Below are 9,736 nucleotides of genomic sequence, written 5' to 3' on the forward strand. Positions count from 1 at the left end.
TCCAAGTGAAGTTGTAGAAGCGCCGGCAGGGCGGCTGGATGGGCCGCGGCGCTGAGCTGTCCCGCCCCGGGGAAGCCGGGTGCCCGCAGCCTCCGGGGGAGGGGCGCCCCCTACAGCCGAGCCGTGCCCCGCGGCGGCCCGCCCGGGCCGAGCCCCCACGGACGCTGTGCTTCTCTAAGGCGTTGGTGCTCCCGCCTCACATAGGAGGGCACTGAGCCTCACGAGCAACAAGCGAGGTCAGGTCGCGTAATTGGGAAATTCAGGGCTGAAGCCCGAGACTACCTGACTCCCCATCCACCTCCTGTGGTTTCCATTTTAACAAAAGGCACTTGAGTCCGTGGCTAGAAACGTGTGCATTTCCTGTTTAGACTCTAATCAGATGCTCAATGTTTTGCAGTGAAGTTTATCAGATGCTCAATGTTTTGCGGTGAAGTTTAGATTCCTAAAGATGTGTGTGAAATCGGAGAGCCCAGCGTAGGCGAGGCCGTGGGGTTGAAAGCTGGTATAATCCAGGACTGCAATACCGGAAGTGGCCCAGCATCTCTGCTACTCCGGGTCCCCGGTTTCCATGGCAACTCTGAAGCTGTGGTTATCCGGAAAATTGAGATACTGTTTCGTCTTAATGTTTCTGGGCAGCTGAAAGTCTCTGGGTATCACAGTTGCCCGAGTCAGAGGCAGCATCTAACTGTTCAAACGACTGGGCGCTGGGGAATGGATATTCCTTGGAGATTGAATTGATTTGGATGGCTTCTCCGTGTATTTTCAGGCTGGAATCAGAGAACACAGGTCAGAAAGGAGTTCCATAAATGGAATACAGATCCATAGTAAGTTACCATGGAGACATGAAGAATATGTTACTTTTCTTTTTTTTTAGCCATCAGAGAAAATCCTGACTCATCTGGGCTGCAGTTTCAGCTAATATAGGGTCTTTTTCTCTCCCACTGTTCACACAGCCCTTGCTAATCTGAGAAGCTTGGTGCAGACAGCCATTCCCTGAAGCTCAGTTGCCCAGAGCAGTACTGCCTCGTGCCAGAGGACTGGAGCTCAGAGCTGGACGCAGGGGCTCCCTAAGTCCAGACAGCTTCTCTCCATACAGGTGACAAAGGCTGGAGGCTGGCAGATAGCTCTTTGCTTATGCTGGGCAGTTTCTAACATCAGAGCTACAGGATGTGAAAATAAGAACAGAGGAGTTTGAAGACAACCTGTTCCTGATGAGGGAGACTTCCTCTGAACCCTCACCTTGGGTCTCCACTACAGAATAAGAGGTGATCATGAAACCTGTGTCATTAAGCCAGTTCATAGACACAGAACAGATCCATAAAGAATTTATCAGAATGATGAGCACATGGTAGAGAGGGGCTCAAAGTGATGTATCTATCTATTCGGTTTGTTTTCTGAGCTCCCCTCTGGGTCTTTGAAAAAAACTATTATATACTTGAAAAAAATCCCTATGGATAATGATCATGGCCAGAAGTCCACATGGCAAAGCCGAGAGCTAGGGGCCTCCAGAGAGGAAGCTGGGCCTGCATGCCCTGGTCAGCTGTGAGCCTGGACTCATATTCAGGCCCCTTTCCTCTTCCAAGGAGGCCTAACTGCACCCACGCAGCCCCCCGTTCTGGGTTCAGTTCTGTGGTCAACCCACCTCTGCATTTGGACAGTTTCAGGCTTCATGATAAAAGGGCTTTATCCTGGTTCTGGGTCCAGTTTCTTACGTTTTTCCTCCCCTGTTATTAGCTGATTTCCTATTTACTCAGCAGAATTAAAGCCCAGCCTGGCTGAAGCCTGTGATTATTCATTGACTATTATGGCGCGATTCACAGGGAACACTGAGCTTTCCAGTAAATTAAACCTAATAAAAGCATAGCCCTTGTGCTTCAAGATCAAAAGTCCAAGGTGTCAGAAGGAAATTGAAAGTTAGAAGGCACACGGATAGGGTGATAAGATGCACCGTGGCAGACTGAGCTTAAAAGCAGTTGTAACGCCTTAAAGCAAGAGAAACACAGGAGGGGACAGGGACGTGAGAGCAGAATTAGGTGTTATAAATACAAACTGCAGGGCCAAATGCAGACGAGTCATGGAGAATCCAGACATAATTATGAAAAACAATTAGCTTACCCAAGTCATCCTTTAAAAAAAAGCACACAAAAACATGTCTGTATTTACCTTGAAATCCAAATCAATACTTGACATACAGTTTGTGGTGGTTTCCAATTGCAAGTTAAATAGACGTCATTTGCTCTGAGGTGTACCATTTACTCATTCAGCAAACACACGTGCTCAGAGGACAGAGATGAATAAAGCTTGCACCCTGCCCTTGAAGTAAAAGGGAAGAACACTGACTGTAAAAAATCACACACAGAGACCTGGAGTGGTGCTAACACCTGTAATTCTAATGCTCTGGGAGGCTGAGCAAGAGAATTGCTTGAGGTCAAGAAGTTCAAGACCAGCCTGAGCAAGAGCAAGACCCTGTCTGTGCTAAAAATAGAAAAAAAAAATTAGCTGGAGTTGTGGTGGGCATCTGTAGTGCCAGCTACTTAGGAGGTTGAGGCAGGAAGATTGCCTGAGCCCAGGAATTTGAGGTTGCTATGAGGTAGGCTGCACCAGGGCACTCTGCCCAGGGTGACAGAGTGAGTTTCTATCTTAAGACAAAAAAAAAAAGGTCACACACTCAGTGGAAGTTTGGAAATTCTTCGTGTGGGGAGAGGAGAGGAAAGGAATGCTCTTAGAGATAGAAATCGCTTATTCTCTGATAGGCTGGTGCCTGGGTTTACCAAGCTGACCATCCAGGGGTGCCTGTCAGTGGCAGCTGTTTCACTGATATATGTCACAGGATTGATAAGGTCAAGCTTTATAACTCCCACCTCCCCCTACTTCCAGATCCAATCAGTCTTGCCCTTTTGCAGGCTGGCATAGGTACCAGCAATTCCCCACAGACACGGAACCATCAAGCTGCCAGTCCTCAGGGTCCCCAGCTGTGCAAAAGACCAGGTAGTGTGGAGTCAGTCCCTTCTTTATGATTCCTGCAAATAGCAGATGTGATAGTCAACAACTTCTCTTAATGTTCCTTTACAATTTCTTCTCCTTGTTGGCAGCCTCCTTGCCCCCTGGGATTCCTTGTGGGTATGAAGAAAAGATAACTAGATCAAGCCTGCTATCTTAACCTCTGAAGGGCAGCCCACAGGGCCAGACTGCCTGGGGCCAAACCCCAGCCCCACCTTCACTGACAGCCACCTGTAAGCCCCCCTGGACCTCAGTCAGTTTCCTAAGTACTTAGAACAATGTGGGCATGTAATTAAGTCACAGCAGATGCCCTGACCCTGAGCAAGCTCCCTCCTGCATTCCCTGCTGGTCATCTTGGGTCACTGCCTGCCCTACATTCTAAGCAAGGGTATGGTTCACAAGGAGGAATGAGGTCAAGACCAATGCTGTCAGTTGGAGCAATGGTTTCTTTGACTATAATTTTCTTGTTTGGTGGTAAGAACTAGGGAATGAAACACTGAATTTTAAAGCTGGAAAACATTTTAGAAAGTTGCTAATTGAGACCAAGCTGTTGCCCCCCCCCACCCCCCCCCACACACACAGTTTTTGGCCAGGGTCAGATTTGAACCCACCACCTCTAGTATATGGGGCCGGTGCACTACTCCTTTGAGCCACAGGCGCCGCCCCAACTTTTTTTTTTTTTTGTAGAGACAGAGTCTCACTTTATGGCCTCGGTAGAGTGCCATGGCCTCACACAGCTCACAGCAACCTCCAACTCCTGGCCTTAAGCAATTCTCTTGCCTCAGCCTCCCGAGTAGCTGGGACTGCAGGCGCTCGCCACAACGCCCGGCTATTTTTTGGTTGCAGTTTGGCCGGGGCCCGGTTTGAACCTGCCACCCTCGGTATATGGGGCCAGGGCCTTACCGACTGAGCCACAGGCGCCGCCCACTTTTTTTTTTTTTTTTTTTATAACAAGGAAGCTGAGGCCCAGGGTGGATAAACTCCTTGCCCCCAGTCATACGGCTATTTCCTGGTAAGGCTGAGACCACAGTCCAGGCCACCTGCCCCCATGTCTATCACATGGCCATCCCAACATGGTCATTTTCCCTTATAAGGTAGTACTTTCAGAGGATATGGTATTTTCAAACCACCTTGAAAATCCACCATGATATTAAACTCTATGGTGACGTGCTTTGGGCAAGTCTGAACAACCAAATAGTAATAAGGACCCGTTGTATTCTGTGAAATTGATAATCCCTAAATAAATGTGTCTGAACTGAGTCAGACCTGTACAGATACATGATTCTGTAGTGGTGTGTTTTTTCTGAATCATAAAATGATTCCCACAGTATGCACTGAACTGAAGCATGTTCAGAGGCTTGACTATTTATTTTGCCAACTGGAAAACAGAACCTGGTCTTTGAACAAAAACTAAGAGTTAGTCATTATTGTGCCAGTCTAGCAAATGATTAAGTAAGGTTAACTCACATGCCGCATTTGGTGACAAAATGAAATCAGGATTAAAGCAGTAGGCTAAAAAATGTAACAGACTTAAGTAAGTGTGCAGATAAATCATCCATACATCAGAATATGTAAGTGACCCCAATTCCCTGGTCATTTAGCAAACACACATGCCACCTGTAAGCCCCTCCTGGGCCAGCTTTCCAAATGTGCAAAACTTTACCCCTACATCTTCACATTTGGAGTCTGTCTGTGTCTATTTCAGACCACAGCTGAGAGGTCAGTATATCTTGTCCGGTGCTGTGATGTCAAGTCCCCTGGCCATGTGAGCTATGCTCCATGATGTGACACTCTTTACCACTAAGTGCTGGATGTCACCCCCTTGGACCCATGCCCATTTGGAGGAGATTATGGAGTGGGAAGAGAGCCAGCATCTCACTCATCTCTCGAGCTGAGGGCCACCAGCCCACATCTTCTGGAGGATTCTCACAGACAGCCACGGGAGATGCTACAGTTTTCCTAGCAAAGAAACACTGCTCAGAGCATAAATGCTGGATTTAATTCTCTACAGTTGCCATCTTGGAATTCATAACTTATGAACAAGAGGGCCATTTTCATTTTGCACTGGGTTTCACAAACTGTTCAGTTGGGGTATTGCCCCATCTGCATGGAGCCCACCCAGAGCATACATTGCCTGTGAGTTGTCAGCCCCCTGCTTGGAAGGTAGGGTGGGCCTCAGTGCCACACACATTGTGTTTGTGTGTTTATGTGTAGTTGTGAAATGCACAAATGTATACAAATACCTTGATGGAGATATACCTCACATCCCATAAAATTGACCCTGGTCTTAGTTTACTACTCCACCTTAGACTGTGTGATTTATAAACAATATACATTTCACACAGTTCTGGAGGCCGGGAAGTCCAAGGTCAAGGCACCAAGTGATGTGGTGTCTGGTAAGCTCTTTCTGTTTCTTTACTGTGTCCTCATGTGGCAGATACAAAGAGGTCCCTCAGGCCTCTTTTATAAGGGCACTAAACCCCACATGGGGCTCCACCCTCACATCCCAGTCATCTTCCAAAGGCCCCACCATCTAGTACCATCACCTTGGGGGTTAGGTTTTAGCACTTGAATTTTGGGGGGACACAAGTATAATCAGTTCCATGAAAAAACACAAAATTAAACCCCCATACATGTTTTCCCTGCAGTTTTCTTACGCTTTGGATTCTCAGACTAGAACATTATCATCTTTCTGTTTAACTAAACCTGTTAGCTTTTGCATTGTCTCCCAGACTCTTTCCAGGATAACAGCACTCAACAGACTCACCACCCATGGCCAACCTATAACTTCTGAATTGGATTTTCTTTCAACACAACCTGTCCTAGGACACATAGCCACATCCCTTATGATTATTTAGCATTCTTTACTTTTTGCTTTTTTACTAATACTAATACTTGCCAATACTCCCCAGCATGAATTCACCCGACTGGGGCAAGAATTGTGTCTGTTTTGTTCAGTACTTTTCTGCAATGGCTGAGAACACTCCCTGACACCTCTATCCCCAGTTAGCTCAGGAGATGGATTTGAGGCCGTTTTCTCATCTTTCGGGTGGTTTCATCTGTGATAAACTGCCTTTCTTCCTCGGCAGTCCTCCTGGTCTCAGAAATTGGCGAGCAATCAGGCCTAGGACGGAACCCCTTGGGGTTTGATGACACAAGCTCAGACCTTTGCAACCTGTTGAAGGTATACGATTCAATGTTTTTTAGAATATTCATCCATAAGTGCAACCATTACCCCAGTCCATTTTAGGACATTTTTGTCACCTTAGAAAGAAACCTGTCCCTATTGGTGACGACCTGTTATCTCCCCATCCCCTTCCTTTTGAGGCTCCTTCTTGAGTGTGACGCTCTCAAGCTCCTCTGTGTGCAGTATCCGTACTTCTTTCCTCTTTATGGCCTATGTTTTGTTTTTATAATTTTTACTGTCCTCAGCCCATTTCTGTGTGTAGATGCACGTGACCCTGCTGCAGTGGAGGGCGAATCTCAGGGCGTGTTTAACACCAAAGTGGATGGCAACCCTTGGTGTTCTTTCCTGGGATCTGGGCCAGGAAGGAAGATGCCAAGTCACAGTGGGCAGCAGGTGCCTGGGAGGTGCTGGACAGGCTAGCACAGGTTTTTCAGGGGTCCCCCCTGTCCTGCCAAGGCCCCACGGCTGCCCAGCTCAGGGGAGAAGACAAGCACTCTGGGGAGCAATTGGCTGCCCCAGAAATAGCCGGACTCTCAGAGTGGGAGGGAGGCAAAGGTGGTCCCTTCCCTGCTCTGAGCCGGGACATATGTGTTTCTTGGCAGCAAAAAGAACCTTTGACTAAGCTTAGCAAGTTTAGTACCTGCTTGTTTCTTTATTTTCATCCTATTCTTTGGTGTTTCTATAGAAAAAACGATGGAACTATTCCTTTGCAAGAACCACCTGCTCTAATTTAGGGGAAAAAACAGGCATTTGACATTTAAAAAATGACTTTTCAGTGTGACTTGCGACTTCAAGTATAAAACATCATGTCTATTCTCAGCTTAGCAGCCAGAGGAATCCTGCTAAAACATTTGTCAGCCTGTCCTCCCTCGGCTAAAACCCTGCAAAGGCTCCCAGGCCCAGAGAGGCTCCCCAGCTGCCTCCTCCACTTCCCTGGCTTCACCCTCTCATGTTCCTGCTCTCCTCTGGGCCCCAGCACCAGGCGGGTTCCTTCCCGATGCTCTTCCTTTCTCAAGAAAGCTGTTCCCTAGAGTTCAAGGGATGCTGTCCTTCACTCTGCCAGGTCTTTGCTGAATGTCACCTTTGGTCCCTAGCTGCCCTTCCAAAATCTCAGCAACTCCCTCTGACACAGCATGAGTTTTTTTCCCTCAGTCCTTATCATTATTTAACATTCTTTATTTTTTACTTTTTTACAAATACTAATGTTTGCTAATACTCTGTCTCCCTAGCATGAATTCACTCCACTAGGGCAAGAATTGTGTCCGTTTTGTTCACTACTTTTCTGCAATGGCTGAAAACACTTCCTGACACCCAGCACTCAATATATACCTGTTGAATAAATGACACTAATTAATTCTAAGGATAAATTTAATCAACTTTTAAAGGCAAATGGAAAATGTAAATATGAATGCATATGTTAGATGTTTTATCAATAAAAAGATGTAAATATATTGTGGAATGTCGTTTGTGTAACTTTGCTGAAATGGTAACTACAGTAGTGACAAACCCTTACCTGTAGGTGGTATACACCTTTCGTGGGTGTATTTTTCTGTGACAGTACTTACATCGGATAGCATTACGAACTTCAGTTTAAGTGACTTGCTTAAAGTCACAGGGCAAACTTCTAGAGGATTCAGGACTAACATCTTCTGATTTTTTTTCTAGAGTGTTTATTTGCTAAAACAAGTAGAGTGACACTTTGCATGTGCGTAGCCCTTCCAGTTTACACATGCTTCCCAGATATCAGCTTCCTTGCCCCTTGCCCCTTGCCCTATGATTAGCAGAGCAAGTACTGTTATCGGGGTTGACCACGGAGGGCACAGTAACTCAGCCTGGCCTCGTGCCCTGGTTGGCTAAGCCTAGGGCCAGCCCCAGACCTCTGCTCTTTGTACCGGTTTGAAGGGAGACAGTGAAAAATGACATCCTACTCCAACCATACGACTTCCTTGTTCTTTGCAGAAGGGGGCACATCTTGCCCCTTGGCATTTGAGGCTGTAATGCTGGTTGTTTTATCATTTAAGAGCAGGCCTGTAAACCCATGTTTTGCACCTTGGCTGAGGCATGTGTCTTAGTTTCTTTATTTCTTTTTTAAGACAATCTCCATTTTGTTGCCCTTGGTAGAGTGCCATGGCATCTCAGTTCATAGCAACCTCCAACTCTTGGGCTCAAGTGATACCCTTGCCTCAGCCTCCCAAGTAGCTGGGAGTATAGGTGCCCACCACAGTGCCCAGTTATTTTTAGAGACAGGGTCTCACTCTGGATCAGGCTGGTGTCCAACTCTTGAGCTCAGGCAATCCACCCACCTCAGCCTCCCAGAGTGCTGGGATTATAGGCATGAGCCACCGCACCTGGCCGAGTCTTAGTTGTTGTGGCCCTGAGTCTCACGAGGGACCCTTACTCTCTGCCCAGCTTGTATTTTACTTCGATGTGGACAGATTTCCCTTCTCTCAGCCTGCGTAGTAGCACTTTCTCTACAAGGGATAATGGTGTGTCCCTGAAGCTGTTTGAATATAATAATATCTATGTCCAACCCCCTAGAAACTATGTATGGGACCTTATTTGGAAAATAGGTTTTCGCAGATGTAGTAACTGAAGGATCTCAAGATGAGATCCTCCCGGTTCTGCTGGTGGGAACCCAAACTCTGCTTGGTCTCACTCCTTCAGCTCAGACATCTCCCCTCCTGGTGGGCTCTAACTCAAATGGCAAGTGGTCCTAGAAGAACCCCATGGAGGAGAGGTGCGGGGAGACGAGCAGACGGCGAGACGCCCCGTGAGGACAGAGACCGAGGCTGGACAGATGCAGCCATAAGCTGAGGAATGCCTGGGACCACCAGAGGCCATTGCTGACACCTTGATCTCAGACTTCTGGCCTCCAGAACCAGGCAAGAACAATGTCCTCTTTGCTTAAACACTAAGTTTGCGAGAATTTGTTACAGCAGCTCCAAGAAACTGGTGCAATGTCATTGGGAGACGTGATCCTATTGGGGAAAGCAAGAAATCCGAGTTGGAAGCCATGAGCCACAAAGCATCCGAAGAATGTGGGCAATCTTGGCCAGAGCGAGAAAGTATTGAGTAAATTCATAAAACCAGGTAAAGAGTAAAATGTGGGCCCAGGCAGGAACTTGGATCTTTGATATCCTGTGCATGAAAATGAGAAAAAGGAATTTATACAATGGCCTCAGCCAGTGGGGACAGCATGTGTCATCCCGTGGTGGCATTTCCAGGTTGAAATGTTAAGGACACTCCCTGGGGAGGAGTCATAGTCTGCAACTCAGGGGAAAGAAGATCCTGAAGAAGAATAAGAACTCACATGTTGAGGTCAGTCCCGTGTTAACAGTGGTGCGAGGTGGCGCCCCAGAGGATGAGAAGAAACCAGAGGTCGTCCTTGGCTCTCCAGCTCCTGTTCCTTCCTCACTTCTCGGAGTTGGGTTCTCTGGGACGCCTCAAATCTGAGTCAGACCCAGTCCCTATACTTGAGTTGGCAAGAAAGAGCTGGCCCAGGTGGCGCCTGTGGCTCAGTGAGTAGGGCGCCAGCCCCATATGCCGAGG

The sequence above is a fragment of the Nycticebus coucang genome, chromosome 16 (genome assembly GCF_027406575.1).
Source record: "Nycticebus coucang isolate mNycCou1 chromosome 16, mNycCou1.pri, whole genome shotgun sequence".
In the NCBI taxonomy this organism is placed as follows: domain Eukaryota; kingdom Metazoa; phylum Chordata; class Mammalia; order Primates; family Lorisidae; genus Nycticebus; species Nycticebus coucang.